Below are 19975 nucleotides of genomic sequence, written 5' to 3'. Positions count from 1 at the left end.
GACAGGAGAGGGTAGGGAGACAGGAGAGGGTAGGGAGACAGGAGAGGGTAGGGAGACAGGAGAGGGTAGGGAGACAGGAGAGGGTAGGACAGGAGAGGAGAGGGAGACAGGAGAGGGTAGGGAGACAGGAGAGGGTAGGGAGACAGGAGAGGGTAGGGAGACAGGAGAGGGTAGGTAGAGGGTAGATAGACAGGAGAGGGTAGGGATACAGGAGAGGGTATGGGAGACAGGAGAGGGTAGGGAGACAGGAGGGTAGGGAGACAGGAGAGGGTAGGGATACAGGAGAGGGTAGGGAGACAGGAGAGGGAGACCTGAGAGGGTAGGGAGACAGGAGAGGGTAGGGAGACAGGAGAGGGTAGGGATACAGGAGAGGGTAGGGAGACAGGAGAGGGTAGGGATACAGGAGATGGTAGGGAGACAGGAGATGGTAGGTAGACAGGAGAGGGTAGGTAGACAGGAGAGGGTAGGGAGACAGGAGAGGGTAGGGAGACAGGAGAGGGTAGGGAGACAGTGGTTTAGATCTCGCTCTCATACGTGTGCATGTGAGTCTTCAGTGAGAGGATTTCAGGGTAACTCCGGCTAGTCCGACGGTAGAAGTCCAGGCCCGTGAGGATCTCCACGTCTCGGACCCGGGCCGTGTGCAGCTTCATCAGATCCTCCACCCACTTAGACTCGTCCTCAGAGCTCTGGGGGGACGAAGACAACGTCAGCTACCTGCACATTTCATGATGCTCTGAGATCTCTCTCTCAATTCAAGGGACTTTATTGACATGGGAAACATGTTTACACTGACAAAGCAAGTGAAATAGACAAAAGTGAAATAAACAAATGAACATTACTCACAAGTTTCAAAGGAATAGACACATTTCAAATGTCATATTTCTATATACAGTGCAACAATGTGCAAATAGTTAAAAGTACAAAAGGGGAAATAAATCAACATAATAAATATGGGTTGTATTTACAATGGTGTTTATTCTTCACTGGTTGGCCCTTTCGTGTCTTTCTGTCTCACAATTTCTCTCTCTCTGTGTGAGGCAATAGCACCCTGTTCCCTACACAATATACTCCCTTTGATCAGAGGCCTATGTAGCAGCCCTATGTAGCAGTCATATGTAGCAGTCCTATGTAGCAGCCCTATGTAGCAGTCCTATGTAGCAGCCCTATGTAGCAGTCATATGTAGCAGCCCTATGTAGCAGTCATATGTAGCAGCCCTATGTAGCAGCCCTATGTAACAGTCCTATGTAGCAGTCCTATGTAGCAGCCCTATGTAGCAGTCCTATGTAGCAGCCCTATGTAACAGTCCTATGTAGCAGTCCTATGTAGCAGTCCTATGTAGCAGCTCTATGTAGCAGTCCTATGTAGCAGCTCTATGTAGCAGCTCTATGTAGCAGTCCTATGTAGCAGCCCTATGTAGCAGCCCTATGTAGCAGCCCTATGTAGGAGCCCTAGCAGTCCTATGTAGCAGTCCTATCCAGTATGTAGCAGTCCTATGTAGCACTCCTATGTAGCAGTCCTATGTAGCAGCTCTATGTAGCAGTCCTATGTAGCAGCTCTATGTAGCAGCTCTATGTAGCAGTCCTATGTAGCAGCCCTATGTAGCAGCCCTATGTAGCAGTCCCTATGTAGCAGTCCTATGTAGCAGCCCTATGTAGCAGCCCTATGTAGCAGTCCTATGTAGCAGCCCTATGTAGCAGTCCTATGTAGCAGTCCTATGTAGCAGCCCTATGTAGCAGCCCTATGTAGCAGCCCTATGTAGCAGTCCTATGTAGCAGCCCTATGTAGCAGTCCTATGTAGCAGCCCTATGTAGCAGTCCTATGTAGCCCTATGTAGTCCTATGTAGCAGTCCTATGTAGCAGCCCTATGTAGCAGTCCTATGTAGCAGCCCTATGTAGCAGTCCTATGTAGCAGTCCTATGTAGCAGCCCTATGTCATTTTGGACGTAGCCAGGGACTCACACTGCAGCTCTCGTCGTTGTCTGAGCGGTGTGGTAGGATGAAGGCAGAGCTGCTAAGAGGTCCAGTACAGATGTCCTCAGCCTGGGTGAAGTCCAGACAACTGGTTAACACACAGTAGTAGTGGGTTGGAATGGGCCCTGAACCACTTCCATACCTGTAGACAAAATACATGTGAAGATCACCAAAGGAGGTTGAATATGTATTCATGGTAGACTGTATGTAGCCAGAGGACAGTCAGTAACTATGGGACAGCACAGTCCCACAGACAGAGAACACACATGTAGCCAGAGGACAGTCAGTAACTATGGGACAGCACAGTCCCACAGACAGAGAACACACATGTAGCCAGAGGACAGTCAGTAACTATGAGACAGAGAACACACATGTAGCCAGAGGACAGTCAGTAACTATGGGACAGCACAGTCCCACAGACAGAGAACACACATGTAGCCAGAGGACAGTCAGTAACTATGGGACAGCACAGTCCCACAGACAGAGAACACACATGTAGCCAGAGGACAGTCAGTAACTATGGGACAGCACAGTCCCACAGACAGAGAACACACATGTAGCCAGAGGACAGTCAGTAACTATGAGACAGAGAACACACATGTAGCCAGAGGACAGTCAGTAACTATGGGACAGCACAGTCCCACAGACAGAGAACACACATGTAGCCAGAGGACAGTCAGTAACTATGAGACAGAGAACACACATGTAGCCAGAGGACAGTCAGTAACTATGAGACAGAGAACACACATGTAGCCAGAGGACAGTCAGTAACTATGAGACAGAGAACACACATGTAGCCAGAGGACAGTCAGTAACTATGAGACAGAGAACACACATGTAGCCAGAGGACAGTCAGTAACTATGAGACAGCACAGTCCCACAGACAGAGAACACACATGTAGCCAGAGGACAGTCTGTAACTATGGGACAGCACAGTCCCACAGACAGAGAACACACATGTAGCCAGAGGACAGTCAGTAACTATGAGACAGCACAGTCCCACAGACAGAGAACACACATGTAGCCAGAGGACAGTCAGTAACTATGAGACAGCACAGTCCCACAGACAGAGAACACACATGTAGCCAGAGGACAGTCAGTAACTATGAGACAGAGAACACACATGTAGCCAGAGGACAGTCAGTAACTATGAGACAGCACAGTCCCACAGACAGAGAACACACATGTAGCCAGAGGACAGTCAGTAACTATGAGACAGAGACACAGAGAACACACATGTAGCCAGAGGACAGTCAGTAACTATGGGACAGCACAGTCCCACAGACAGAGAACACACATGTAGCCAGAGGACAGTCAGTAACTATGAGACAGAGAACACACATGTAGCCAGAGGACAGTCAGTAACTATGGGACAGAGAACAGACAACACATGTAGCCAGAGGACAGTCAGTAACTATGGGACAGCACAGTCCCACAGACAGAGAACACACATGTAGCCAGAGGACAGTCAGTAACTATGGGACAGCACAGTCCCACAGACAGAGAACACACATGTAGCCAGAGGACAGTCAGTAACTATGAGACAGAGAACACACATGTAGCCAGAGGACAGTCAGTAACTATGGGACAGCACAGTCCCACAGACAGAGAACACACATGTAGCCAGAGGACAGTCAGTAACTATGAGACAGAGAACACACATGTAGCCAGAGGACAGTCAGTAACTATGAGACAGAGAACACACATGTAGCCAGAGGACAGTCAGTAACTATGGGACAGCACAGTCCCACAGACAGAGAACACACATGTAGCCAGAGGACAGTCAGTAACTATGAGACAGAGAACACACATGTAGCCAGAGGACAGTCAGTAACTATGAGACAGCACAGTCCCACAGACAGAGAACACACATGTAGCCAGAGGACAGTCAGTAACTATGGGACAGCACAGTCCCACAGACAGAGAACACACATGTAGCCAGAGGACAGTCAGTAACTATGAGACAGCACAGTCCCACAGACAGAGAACACACATGTAGCCAGAGGACAGTCAGTAACTATGAGACAGCACAGTCCCACAGACAGAGAACACACATGTAGCCAGAGGACAGTCAGTAACTATGAGACAGACAGTCCCAGACAGAGAACACACATGTAGCCAGAGGACAGTCAGTAACTATGAGACAGCACAGTCCCACAGACAGAGAACACACATGTAGCCAGAGGACAGTCAGTAACTATGAGACAGAGAACACACATGTAGCCAGAGGACAGTCAGTAACTATGGGACAGCACAGTCCCACAGACAGAGAACACACATGTAGCCAGAGGACAGTCAGTAACTATGAGACAGAGAACACACATGTAGCCAGAGGACAGTCAGTAACTATGGGACAGAGAACAGAGAACACATGTAGCCAGAGGACAGTCAGTAACTATGGGACAGCACAGTCCCACAGACAGAGAACACACATGTAGCCAGAGGACAGTCAGTAACTATGGGACAGCACAGTCCCACAGACAGAGAACACACATGTAGCCAGAGGACAGTCAGTAACTATGAGACAGAGAACACACATGTAGCCAGAGGACAGTCAGTAACTATGAGACAGCACAGTCCCACAGACAGAGAACACACATGTAGCCAGAGGACAGTCAGTAACTATGAGACAGCACAGTCCCACAGACAGAGAACACACATGTAGCCAGAGGACAGTCAGTAACTATGGGACAGCACAGTCCCACAGACAGAGAACACACATGTAGCCAGAGGACAGTCAGTAACTATGGGACAGCACAGTCCCAGACAGAGAACACACATGTAGCCAGAGGACAGTCAGTAACTATGAGACAGCACAGTCCCACAGACAGAGAACACACATGTAGCCAGAGGACAGTCAGTAACTATGGGACAGCACAGTCCCACAGACAGAGAACACACATGTAGCCAGAGGACAGTCAGTAACTATGAGACAGCACAGTCCCACAGACAGAGAACACACATGTAGCCAGAGGACAGTCAGTAACTATGAGACAGTCCCACAGACAGAGAACACACATGTAGCCAGAGGACAGTCAGTAACTATGGACAGCACAGTCCCAGACAGAGAACACACATGTAGCCAGAGGACAGTCAGTAACTATGAGACAGCACAGTCCCACAGACAGAGAACACACATGTAGCCAGAGGACAGTCAGTAACTATGAGACAGAGAACACACATGTAGCCAGAGGACAGTCAGTAACTATGGGACAGCACAGTCCCACAGACAGAGAACACACATGTAGCCAGAGGACAGTCAGTAACTATGAGACAGAGAACACACATGTAGCCAGAGGACAGTCAGTAACTATGGGACAGCACAGTCCCAGACAGAGAACACACATGTAGCCAGAGGACAGTCAGTAACTATGAGACAGCACAGTCCCACAGACAGAGAACACACATGTAGCCAGAGGACAGTCAGTAACTATGAGACAGAGAACACACATGTAGCCAGAGGACAGTCAGTAACTATGGGACAGAGAACACACATGTAGCCAGAGGACAGTCAGTAACTATGGGACAGCACAGTCCCACAGACAGAGAACACACATGTAGCCAGAGGACAGTCAGTAACTATGGGACAGCACAGTCCCACAGACAGAGAACACACATGTAGCCAGAGGACAGTCACAGTCCAGTCAGTAACTATGACAGCACAGTCCCACAGACAGAGAACACACATGTAGCCAGAGGACAGTCAACTATGAGACAGTCCCAGAACAGAGAACACATGTAGCCAGAGGACAGTCAGTAACTATGAGACAGCACAGTCCCACAGACAGAGAACACACATGTAGCCAGAGGACAGTCAGTAACTATGAGACAGCACAGTCCCACAGACAGAGAACACACATGTAGCCAGAGGACAGTCAGTAACTATGAGACAGCACAGTCCCACAGACAGAGAACACACATGTAGCCAGAGGACAGTCAGTAACTATGGGACAGCACAGTCCCACAGACAGAGAACACACATGTAGCCAGAGGACAGTCAGTAACTATGAGACAGAGAACACACATGTAGCCAGAGGACAGTCAGTGAGACAGCACAGTCCCACAGACAGAGAACACACATGTAGCCAGAGGACAGTCAGTAACTATGAGACAGCACAGTCCCACAGACAGAGAACACATGTAGCCAGAGGACAGTCAGTAACTATGGGACAGCACAGTCCCACAGACAGAGAACACACATGTAGCCAGAGGACAGTCAGTAACTATGAGACAGCACAGTCCCACAGACAGAGAACACACATGTAGCCAGAGGACAGTCAGTAACTATGAGACAGCACAGTCCCACAGACAGAGAACACACATGTAGCCAGAGGACAGTCAGTAACTATGAGACAGAGAACACACATGTAGCCAGAGGACAGTCAGTAACTATGAGACAGCACAGTCCCACAGACAGAGAACACACATGTAGCCAGAGGACAGTCAGTAACTATGAGACAGAGAACACACATGTAGCCAGAGGACAGTCAGTAACTATGGGACAGCACAGTCCCACAGACAGAGAACACACATGTAGCCAGAGGACAGTCAGTAACTATGAGACAGAGAACACACATGTAGCCAGAGGACAGTCAGTAACTATGGGACAGAGAACACACATGTAGCCAGAGGACAGTCAGTAACTATGGGACAGCACAGTCCCACAGACAGACAACACACATGTAGCCAGAGGACAGTCAGTAACTATGGGACAGCACAGTCCCACAGACAGAGAACACACATGTAGCCAGAGGACAGTCAGTAACTATGAGACAGAGAACACACATGTAGCCAGAGGACAGTCAGTAACTATGAGACAGCACAGTCCCACAGACAGAGAACACACATGTAGCCAGAGGACAGTCTGTAACTATGAGAAAGCACAGTCCCACAGACAGAGAACACACATGTAGCCAGAGGACAGTCAGTAACTATGGGACAGCACAGTCCCACAGACAGAGAACACACATGTCCAGAGGACAGTCAGTAACAGACAGAGACAGAGAACACACATGTAGCCAGAGGACAGTCAGTAACTATGAGACAGCACAGTCCCACAGACAGAGAACACATGTAGCCAGAGGACAGTCAGTAACTATGGGCACAGTCCCACAGACAGAGAACACACATCCCAGTCAGACAGAGACAGACAGAGAACACACATGTAGCCAGAGGACAGTCAGTAACTATGGGACAGCACAGTCCCACAGACAGAGAACACACATGTAGCCAGAGGACAGTCAGTAACTATGAGACAACACAGTCCCACAGACAGAGAACACACATGTAGCCAGAGGACAGTCAGTAACTATGGGACAGCACAGTCCCAGACAGAGAACACACATGTAGCCAGAGGACAGTCAGTAACTATGAGACAGCACAGTCCCACAGACAGAGAACACACATGTAGCCAGAGGACAGTCAGTAACTAAAAGACAGAGAACACACATGTAGCCAGAGGACAGTCAGTAACTATGGGACAGCACAGTCCCACAGACAGAGAACACACATGTAGCCAGAGGACAGTCAGTAACTATGAGACAGAGAACACACATGTAGCCAGAGGACAGTCAGTAACTATGGGACAGCACAGTCCCAGACAGAGAACACACATGTAGCCAGAGGACAGTCAGTAACTATGAGACAGCACAGTCCCACAGACAGAGAACACACATGTAGCCAGAGGACAGTCAGTAACTATGAGACAGAGAACACACATGTAGCCAGAGGACAGTCAGTAACTATGGGACAGCACAGTCCCACAGACAGAGAACACACATGTAGCCAGAGGACAGTCAGTAACTATGAGACAGAGAACACACATGTAGCCAGAGGACAGTCAGTAACTATGGGACAGAGAACACACATGTAGCCAGAGGACAGTCAGTAACTATGGGACAGCACAGTCCCACAGACAGAGAACACACATGTAGCCAGAGGACAGTCAGTAACTATGGGACAGCACAGTCCCACAGACAGAGAACACACATGTAGCCAGAGGACAGTCAGTAACTATGAGACAGAGAACACACATGTAGCCAGAGGACAGTCAGTAACTATGAGACAGCACAGTCCCACAGACAGAGAACACACATGTAGCCAGAGGACAGTCTGTAACTATGAGACAGAGAACACACATGTAGCCAGAGGACAGTCAGTAACTATGAGACAGCACAGTCCCACAGACAGAGAACACACATGTAGCCAGAGGACAGTCAGTAACTATGAGACAGCACAGTCCCACAGACAGAGAACACACATGTAGCCAGAGGACAGTCTGTAACTATGAGACAGCACAGTCCCACAGACAGAGAACACACATGTAGCCAGAGGACAGTCAGTAACTATGGGACAGCACAGTCCCACAGACAGAGAACACACATGTAGCCAGAGGACAGTCAGTAACTATGAGACAGAGAACATACATGTAGCCAGAGGACAGTCAGTAACTATGAGACAGCACAGTCCCACAGACAGAGAACACACATGTAGCCAGAGGACAGTCAGTAACTATGAGACAGCACAGTCCCACAGACAGAGAACACACATGTAGCCAGAGGACAGTCAGTAACTATGGGACAGCACAGTCCCACAGACAGAGAACACACAGAGGACAGTGTAACTATGCCAGAGGACAGTCAGTAACTATGAGACAGAGAAGAGAACACACATGTAGCCAGAGGACAGTCAGTAACTATGAGACAGCACAGTCCCACAGACAGAGAACACACATGTAGCCAGAGGACAGTCAGTAACTATGGGACAGCACAGTCCCACAGACAGAGAACACACATGTAGCCAGAGGACAGTCAGTAACTATGGGACAGCACAGTCCCACAGACAGAGAACACACATGTAGCCAGAGGACAGTCAGTAACTATGGGACAGCACAGTCCCACAGACAGAGAACACACATGTAGCCAGAGGACAGTCAGTAACTATGAGGACAGCACAGTCCCACAGACAGAGAACACACATGTAGCCAGAGGACAGTCAGTAACTATGAGACAGCACAGTCCCACAGACAGAGAACACACATGTAGCCAGAGGACAGTCAGTAACTATGGGACAGCACAGTCCCAGTCAGAACAGGGACAGAACAGACACACATGTAGCCAGAGGACAGTCAGTAACTATGGGACAGCACAGTCCCACAGACAGAGAACACACATGTAGCCAGAGGACAGTCAGTAACTATGGGACAGAGAACAGAGAACACACATGTAGCCAGAGGACAGTCAGTAACTATGGGACAGCACAGTCCCACAGACAGAGAACACACATGTAGCCAGAGGACAGTCAGTAACTATGAGACAGCACAGTCCCACAGACAGAGAACACACATGTAGCCAGAGGACAGTCAGTAACTATGCAGAGAACACAGAGCCAGAGGACAGTCAGTAACTATGGGACAGCAGTCCCAACAGAGAACACACATGTAGCCAGAGGACAGTCAGTAACTATGAGACAGCACAGTCCCACAGACAGAGAACACACATGTAGCCAGAGGACAGTCAGTAACTATGGGACAGCACAGTCCCACAGACAGAGAACACACATGTAGCCAGAGGACAGTCAGTAACTATGAGACAGCACAGTCCCACAGACAGAGAACACACATGTAGCCAGAGGACAGTCAGTAACTATGGGACAGCACAGTCCCACAGACAGAGAACACACATGTAGCCAGAGGACAGTCAGTAACTATGAGACAGCACAGTCCCACAGACAGAGAACACACATGTAGCCAGAGGACAGTCAGTAACTATGAGACAGAGAACACACATGTAGCCAGAGGACAGTCAGTAACTATGGGACAGCACAGTCCCACAGACAGAGAACACATGTAGCCAGAGGACAGTCAGTAACTATGAGACAGAGAACACATGTAGCCAGAGGACAGTCAGTAACTATGGGACAGTAGCCACAGAGAGAACACACATGTAGCCAGAGGACAGTCAGTAACTATGAGACAGCACAGTCCCACAGACAGAGAACACACATGTAGCCAGAGGACAGTCAGTAACTATGAGACAGTCCCACAGAACACACATGTAGCCAGAGGACAGTCAGTAACTATGGGACAGAGAACACACATGTAGCCAGAGGACAGTCAGTAACTATGGGACAGCACAGTCCCACAGACAGAGAACACACATGTAGCCAGAGGACAGTCAGTAACTATGGGACAGCACAGTCCCACAGACAGAGAACACACATGTAGCCAGAGGACAGTCAGTAACTATGAGACAGAGAACACACATGTAGCCAGAGGACAGTCAGTAACTATGAGACAGCACAGTCCCACAGACAGAGAACACACATGTAGCCAGAGGACAGTCTGTAACTATGAGACAGTCCCAGACAGAGAACACACATGTAGCCAGAGGACAGTCAGTAACTATGAGACAGCACAGTCCCACAGACAGAGAACACACATGTAGCCAGAGGACAGTCAGTAACTATGAGACAGCACAGTCCCACAGACAGAGAACACACATGTAGCCAGAGGACAGTCTGTAACTATGAGACAGCAGTCCCACAGACAGAGAACACACATGTAGCCAGAGGACAGTCAGTAACTATGGGACAGCACAGTCCCACAGACAGAGAACACACATGTAGCCAGAGGACAGTCAGTAACTATGAGACAGAGAACATACATGTAGCCAGAGGACAGTCAGTAACTATGAGACAGCACAGTCCCAGACAGAGAAACACACATGTAGCCAGAGGACAGTCAGTAACTATGAGACAGCACAGTCCCACAGACAGAGAACACACATGTAGCCAGAGGACAGTCAGTAACTATGGGACAGCACAGTCCCACAGACAGAGAACACACATGTAGCCAGAGGACAGTCAGTAACTATGAGACAGCACAGTCCCACAGACAGAGAACACACATGTAGCCAGAGGACAGTCAGTAACTATGAGACAGCACAGTCCCACAGACAGAGAACACACATGTAGCCAGAGGACAGTCAGTAACTATGAGACAGAGAACACACATGTAGCCAGAGGACAGTCAGTAACTATGAGACAGCACAGTCCCACAGACAGAGAACACACATGTAGCCAGAGGACAGTCAGTAACTATGAGACAGAGAACACACATGTAGCCAGAGGACAGTCAGTAACTATGGGACAGCACAGTCCCACAGACAGAGAACACACATGTAGCCAGAGGACAGTCAGTAACTATGAGACAGAGAACACACATGTAGCCAGAGGACAGTCAGTAACTATGGGACAGAGAACACACATGTAGCCAGAGGACAGTCAGTAACTATGGGACAGCACAGTCCCACAGACAGACAACACACATGTAGCCAGAGGACAGTCAGTAACTATGGGACAGCACAGTCCCACAGACAGAGAACACACATGTAGCCAGAGGACAGTCAGTAACTATGAGACAGAGAACACACATGTAGCCAGAGGACAGTCAGTAACTATGAGACAGCACAGTCCCACAGACAGAGAACACACATGTAGCCAGAGGACAGTCTGTAACTATGAGAAAGCACAGTCCCACAGACAGAGAACACACATGTAGCCAGAGGACAGTCAGTAACTATGGGACAGCACAGTCCCACAGACAGAGAACACACATGTAGCCAGAGGACAGTCAGTAACTATGAGACAGAGAACATACATGTAGCCAGAGGACAGTCAGTAACTATGAGACAGCACAGTCCCACAGACAGAGAACACACATGTAGCCAGAGGACAGTCAGTAACTATGGGACAGCACAGTCCCACAGACAGAGAACACACATGTAGCCAGAGGACAGTCAGTAACTATGGGACAGCACAGTCCCACAGACAGAGAACACACATGTAGCCAGAGGACAGTCAGTAACTATGAGACAACACAGTCCCACAGACAGAGAACACACATGTAGCCAGAGGACAGTCAGTAACTATGGGACAGCACAGTCCCAGACAGAGAACACACATGTAGCCAGAGGACAGTCAGTAACTATGAGACAGCACAGTCCCACAGACAGAGAACACACATGTAGCCAGAGGACAGTCAGTAACTAAAAGACAGAGAACACACATGTAGCCAGAGGACAGTCAGTAACTATGGGACAGCACAGTCCCACAGACAGAGAACACACATGTAGCCAGAGGACAGTCAGTAACTATGAGACAGAGAACACACATGTAGCCAGAGGACAGTCAGTAACTATGGGACAGCACAGTCCCAGACAGAGAACACACATGTAGCCAGAGGACAGTCAGTAACTATGAGACAGCACAGTCCCACAGACAGAGAACACACATGTAGCCAGAGGACAGTCAGTAACTATGAGACAGAGAACACACATGTAGCCAGAGGACAGTCAGTAACTATGGGACAGCACAGTCCCACAGACAGAGAACACACATGTAGCCAGAGGACAGTCAGTAACTATGAGACAGAGAAACACACATGTAGCCAGAGGACAGTCAGTAACTATGGGACAGAGAACACACATGTAGCCAGAGGACAGTCAGTAACTATGGGACAGCACAGTCCCACAGACAGAGAACACACATGTAGCCAGAGGACAGTCAGTAACTATGGGACAGCACAGTCCCACAGACAGAGAACACACATGTAGCCAGAGGACAGTCAGTAACTATGAGACAGAGAACACACATGTAGCCAGAGGACAGTCAGTAACTATGAGACAGCACAGTCCCACAGACAGAGAACACACATGTAGCCAGAGGACAGTCTGTAACTATGAGACAGAGAACACACATGTAGCCAGAGGACAGTCAGTAACTATGAGACAGCACAGTCCCACAGACAGAGAACACACATGTAGCCAGAGGACAGTCAGTAACTATGAGACAGCACAGTCCCACAGACAGAGAACACACATGTAGCCAGAGGACAGTCTGTAACTATGAGACAGCACAGTCCCACAGACAGAGAACACACATGTAGCCAGAGGACAGTCAGTAACTATGGGACAGCACAGTCCCACAGACAGAGAACACACATGTAGCCAGAGGACAGTCAGTAACTATGAGACAGAGAACATACATGTAGCCAGAGGACAGTCAGTAACTATGAGACAGCACAGTCCCACAGACAGAGAACACACATGTAGCCAGAGGACAGTCAGTAACTATGAGACAGCACAGTCCCACAGACAGAGAACACACATGTAGCCAGAGGACAGTCAGTAACTATGGGACAGCACAGTCCCACAGACAGAGAACACACATGTAGCCAGAGGACAGTCAGTAACTATGAGACAGCACAGTCCCACAGACAGAGAACACACATGTAGCCAGAGGACAGTCAGTAACTATGAGACAGAGAACACACATGTAGCCAGAGGACAGTCAGTAACTATGGGACAGCACAGTCCCACAGACAGAGAACACACATGTAGCCAGAGGACAGTCAGTAACTATGAGACAGAGAACACACATGTAGCCAGAGGACAGTCAGTAACTATGGGACAGCACAGTCCCACAGACAGAGAACACACATGTAGCCAGAGGACAGTCAGTAACTATGGGACAGCACAGTCCCACAGACAGAGAACACACATGTAGCCAGAGGACAGTCAGTAACTATGGGACAGCACAGTCCCACAGACAGAGAACACACATGTAGCCAGAGGACAGTCAGTAACTATGGGACAGCATAGTCCCACAGACAGAGAACACACATGTAGCCAGAGGACAGTCAGTAACTATGAGACAGCACAGTCCCACAGACAGAGAACACACATGTAGCCAGAGGACAGTCAGTAACTATGGGACAGCACAGTCCCACAGACAGAGAACACACATGTAGCCAGAGGACAGTCAGTAACTATGGGACAGCACAGTCCCACAGACAGAGAACACACATGTAGCCAGAGGACAGTCAGTAACTATGGGACAGCACAGTCCCACAGACAGAGAACACACATGTAGCCAGAGGACAGTCAGTAACTATGGGACAGCACAGTCCCACAGACAGAGAACACACATGTAGCCAGAGGACAGTCAGTAACTATGGGACAGCACAGTCCCACAGACAGAGAACACACATGTAGCCAGAGGACAGTCAGTAACTATGAGACAGAGAACACACATGTAGCCAGAGGACAGTCAGTAACTAGGGACAGAGAACACACATGTAGCCAGAGGACAGTCAGTAACTATGAGACAGCACAGTCCCACAGACAGAGAACACACATGTAGCCAGAGGACAGTCAGAACTATGAGACAGAGAACACACATGTAGCCAGAGGACAGTCAGTAACTATGGGACAGAGAACACACATGTAGCCAGAGGACAGTCAGTAACTATGAGACAGCACAGTCCCACAGACAGAGAACACACATGTAGCCAGAGGACAGTCAGTAACTATGAGACAGCACAGTCCCACAGACAGAGAACACACATGTAGCCAGAGGACAGTCAGTAACTATGAGACAGCACAGTCCCACAGACAGAGAACACACATTCAATGACATGAAGGCTCTATGTGAGGTTCAGTGACATTATGACCATGATGATTGAATGGAGCCAGAAGTACAGATATTTGTAATGACAGCTTTTAGCCACTAGGTGGCCCTACAACTACATTTTGCTGGATCATTTTCATGACAATACATTTAATTTGCCTCTATTTTAATTTTTTTATTTAACCTTTATTTAACTAGGCAAATCAGTTAAGAACAAATTCTTATTTTCAATGACGGCCTAGGAACAGTGGGTTAACTGCCTGTTCAGGGGCAGAACGACAGATTTGTACCTTGTCAGATCGGGGGTTTGAACCTTCCGGTCCAACGCTCTAACCACTATGCTACCTGCCGCCCCTGCCTCTACTTTGACGAATGAGTAAAATACGAAATAGAATATTGACCTTGTGCAGGAAAGGAAAGAGAAACATTGACTGTTCCAAATCATTAAGGTGCAAAACGAGGTTTGGGTCTGACTTCCCATTGAGAAGTACAGTACTATGTTGTGTTGTGGCTGCTTCCCAAATTAAACCCTGTTCCTTTTAAAACCTCTTACGGGTCGGACCCTTTCTTTCAGTTTTCATCTAAAATGACATACCCAAATCTAACTGCCTGTGGCTCAGGACCTGAAGCAAGGATATGCATATTCTTGATACCATTTGAAAGGAAACACTTTGAAGTTTGTGTAAATGTGAACTGAATGTAGGAGAATATAACACATTAGATCTGGTAAAAGATAATACAAAGAAAACATGTGTTTTTTTGTTCCGTCATCTTTGAAATGCAAGAGAAAGGCCACAACGTATTACTGCAGATTAGGCGCAATTTAGATTTTGGCCACTAGATGGCAGCAGTGTATGTGCTAAGTTTTAGACTGATTCAATGAACCATTGCATTTCTGTTCAAAATGTTGTATCAAATCTGCTCAGATGTGCCTAATTGGTTTGCTACATTTTCAAGTATATACCTCAAACAATACCATGGTATTCTTTCACTGTAATAGCTACTGTAAATTGGACAGTGCAGTTAGATTAACAAGAATTTAAGCTTTCTGCCAATAAAAAAACATGTCTATGTCCTGGGAAATGTTCTTGTTACTTACAATATCATGCTAATCAAAATAGCGCATGTTAGCTCAACCGGACATCAATCCCGTAGAGGTTCAAGTGCACTACCATTGACCAGCACTGGTCAACAGTAGTGCACTATAAAGGGAATTAGGGGCTCTGATCAAAAATAGTGCACTCTAATAGGGGCCTTTTTGGGACGTAGCCTGTATGTCAGTGAAGACCGAAAGCCCTTACTGTTTAATTTTCTCTGCCGAGTCTCTCAGGCCATCGTAGTCGTAGTCAAATATGGGCCCACAGATCAAGTTGAGCCCATTTCTCTCCATGGCATACTTCTTCACAAGAGTCTTCTGGAAGTAGCTCCATATTCCTGAAGGACAGACAGAGAGAGAGAGAGGCAAACTGTTACAAGAGCATCAGGAAAATTGTACAACTTGGCAGCATCTACACCCCTGTATGTTTAGGGCTGAGGTAAGACTGGATCAGATCTACGCTCCTGTATGTTTAGGGCTGAGGTAAGACTGGATCAGATCTACACCCCTGTATGTTTAGGGTTGAGGTAAGACTGGATCAGATCTACACCCCTGTATGTTTAGGGTTGTGAGGACAGACTGGATCAAATCTACACCCCTGTATGTTTAGGGCTGAGGTAAGACTGGATCAGATCTACACCCCTGGAGGTAAGACTGGATCAGATCTACACCCCTGTATGTTTAGGGTTGTGAGGACAGACTGGATCAGATCTACACCCCTGTATGTTTAGGGCTGAGGTAAGACTGGATCAGATCTACGCCCCTGTATGTTTAGGGTTGTGAGGACAGACTGGATCAGATCTACACCCCTGTATGTTTAGGGTTGAGGTAAGACTGGATCAGATCTACACCCCTGTATGTTTAGGGTTGTGAGGACAGACTGGATCAGATCTACACCCCTGTATGTTTAGGGTTGAGGTAAGACTGGATCAGATCTACACCCCTGTATGTTTAGGGTTGAGGTAAGACTGGATCAGATCTACACCCCTGTATGTTTAGGGTTGAGGTAAGACTGGATCAGATCTACACCCCTGTATGTTTAGGGTTGTGAGGACAGACTGGATCAGATCTACACCCCTGTATGTTTAGGGCTGAGGTAAGACTGGATCAGATCTACACCCCTGTATGTTTAGGGTTGTGAGGACAGACTGGATCAGATCTACACCCCTGTATGTTTAGGGCTGAGGTAAGACTGGATCAGATCTACACCCCTGTATGTTTAGGGTTGAGGTAAGACTGGATCAGATCTACACCCCTGTATGTTTAGGGTTGAGGACAGACTGGATCAGATCTACACCCCTGTATGTTTAGGGTTGTGAGGACAGACTGGATCAGATCTACACCCCTGTATGTTTAGGGTTGAGGTAAGACTGGATCAGATCTACACCCCTGTATGTTTAGGGTTGAGGTAAGACTGGATCAGATCTACACCCCTGTATGTTTAGGGTTGTGAGGACAGACTGGATCAGATCTACACCCCTGTATGTTTAGGGTTGAGGTAAGACTGGATCAGATCTACACCCCTGTATGTTTAGGGTTGAGGTAAGACTGGATCAGATCTACACCCCTGTATGTTTAGGGTTGTGAGGACAGACTGATTCAGATCTACACCCCTGTTTGTTTAGGGTTGTGAGGTAAGACTGGATCAGATCTACACCCCTGTATGTTTAGGGTTGAGGTAAGACTGGATCAGATCTACACCCCTGTATGTTTAGGGTTGTGAGGACAGACTGGATCAGATCTACACCCCTGTATGTTTAGGGTTGAGGTAAGACTGGATCAGATCTACACCCCTGTATGTTTAGGGTTGTGAGGACAGACTGGATCAGATCTACACCCCTGTATGTTTAGGGTTGAGGTAAGACTGGATCAGATCTACACCCCTGTATGTTTAGGGTTGTGAGGACAGACTGGATCAGATCTACACCCCTGTATGTTTAGGGTTGTGAGGACAGACTGGATCAGATCTACACCCCTGTATGTTTAGGGTTGAGGTAAGACTGGATCAGATCTACACCCCTGTATGTTTAGGGTTGAGGTAAGACTGGATCAGATCTACACCCCTGTATGTTTAGGGTTGAGGTAAGACTGGATCAGATCTACACCCCTGTATGTTTAGGGTTGAGGTAAGACTGGATCAGATCTACACCCCTGTATGTTTAGGGTTGAGGACAGACTGGATCAGATCTACACCCCTGTATGTTTAGGGTTGAGGTAAGACTGGAGGGTTGTGGAGACAGATCTCAGATCTACACCCCTGTATGTTTAGGGTTGTGAGGACAGACTGGATCAGATCTACACCCCTGTATGTTTAGGGTTGAGGTAAGACTGGATCAGATCTACACCCCTGTATGTTTAGGGTTGTGAGGACAGACTGGATCAGATCTACACCCCTGTATGTTTAGGGTTGAGGTAAGACTGGATCAGATCTACACCCCTGTATGTTTAGGGTTGTGAGGACAGACTGGATCAGATCTACACCCCTGTATGTTTAGGGTTGAGGTAAGACTGGATCAGATCTACACCCCTGTATGTTTAGGGTTGTGAGGACAGACTGGATCAGATCTACACCCCTGTATGTTTAGGGTTGTGAGGACAGACTGGATCAGATCTACACCCCTGTATGTTTAGGGTTGAGGTAAGACTGGATCAGATCTACACCCCTGTATGTTTAGGGCTGAGGTAAGACTGGATCAGATCTACACCCCTGTATGTTTAGGGTTGAGGTAAGACTGGATCAGATCTACACCCCTGTATGTTTAGGGCTGAGGTAAGACTGGATCAGATCTACACCCCTGTATGTTTAGGGCTGAGGTAAGACTGGATCAGATCTACACCCCTGTATGTTTAGGGTTGTGAGGACAGACTGGATCAGATCTACACCCCTGTATGTTTAGGGTTGAGGTAAGACTGGATCAGATCTACACCCCTGTATGTTTAGGGTTGTGAGGACAGACTGGATCAGATCTACACCCCTGTATGTTTAGGGTTGAGGTAAGACTGGATCAGATCTACACCCCTGTATGTTTAGGGTTGTGAGGACAGACTGGATCAGATCTACACCCCTGTATGTTTAGGGTTGAGGTTTAGGGTAAGACTGGATCAGATCTACACCCCTGTATGTTTAGGGTTGTGAGGACAGACTGGATCAGATCTACACCCCTGTATGTTTAGGGTTGAGGTAAGACTGGATCAGATCTACACCCCTGTATGTTTAGGGTTGTGAGGACAGACTGGATCAGATCTACACCCCTGTATGTTTAGGGTTGAGGTAAGACTGGATCAGATCTACACCCCTGTATGTTTAGGGTTTTGAGGACAGACTGGATCAGATCTACACCCCTGTATGTTTAGGGTTGAGGTAAGACTGGATCAGATCTACACCCCTGTATGTTTAGGGTTGAGGTAAGACTGGATCAGATCTACACCCCTGTATGTTTAGGGTTGTGAGGACAGACTGGATCAGATCTACACCCCTGTATGTTTAGGGTTGAGGTAAGACTGGATCAGATCTACACCCCTGTATGTTTAGGGTTGTGAGGACAGACTGATTCAGATCTACACCCCTGTTTGTTTAGGGTTGTGAGGTAAGACTGGATTAGATCTACACCCCTGTATGTTTAGGGTTGAGGTAAGACTGGATCAGATCTACACCCCTGTATGTTTAGGGTTGTGAGGACAGACTGGATCAGATCTACACCCCTGTATGTTTAGGGTTGAGGTAAGACTGGATCAGATCTACACCCCTGTATGTTTAGGGTTGTGAGGACAGACTGATTCAGATCTACACCCCTGTTTGTTTAGGGTTGTGACTGGATCAGACTGGATCAGATCTACACCCCTGTATGTTTAGGGTTGAGGTAAGACTGGATCAGATCTACACCCCTGTATGTTTAGGGTTGTGAGGACAGACTGGATCAGATCTACACCCCTGTATGTTTAGGGTTGAGGTAAGACTGGATCAGATCTACACCCCTGTATGTTTAGGGTTGTGAGGACAGACTGGATCAGATCTACACCCCTGTATGTTTAGGGTTGAGGTAAGACTGGATCAGATCTACACCCCTGTATGTTTAGGGTTGTGAGGACAGACTGGATCAGATCTACACCCCTGTATGTTTAGGGCTGTGAGGACAGACTGGATCAGATCTACACCCCTGTATGTTTAGGGTTGAGGTAAGACTGGATCAGATCTACACCCCTGTATGTTTAGGGTTGTGAGGACAGACTGGATCAGATCTACACCCCTGTATGATCTACACCCTTGGTTTAGGAGTTTAGGGTTGAGGTAAGACTGGATCAGATCTACACCCCTGTATGTTTAGGGTTGAGGTAAGACTGGATCAGATCTACACCCCTGTATGTTTAGGGCTGAGGTACAGACTGGATCAGATCTACACCCCTGTATGTTTAGGGTTGTGAGGTAAGACTGGATCAGA

At 47.9% G+C, this 19975-nt stretch overlaps 1 pseudogene; it reads right to left on the bottom strand.

The window, feature by feature from the left end:
- Window positions 1–229: 229 nt before the first annotated feature.
- LOC135574989 (ectonucleotide pyrophosphatase/phosphodiesterase family member 2-like) overlaps window positions 230–19975 on the bottom strand; it is a 46925-nt pseudogene continuing 27179 nt past the window's right edge.

The sequence above is a fragment of the Oncorhynchus nerka genome, linkage group LG14 (genome assembly GCF_034236695.1).
Source record: "Oncorhynchus nerka isolate Pitt River linkage group LG14, Oner_Uvic_2.0, whole genome shotgun sequence".
Taxonomy (NCBI): Eukaryota; Metazoa; Chordata; class Actinopteri; order Salmoniformes; family Salmonidae; genus Oncorhynchus; species Oncorhynchus nerka.
Note: the sequence above shows the minus strand (reverse complement) of the source record. Positions and strands in the feature narration are given on the sequence as shown.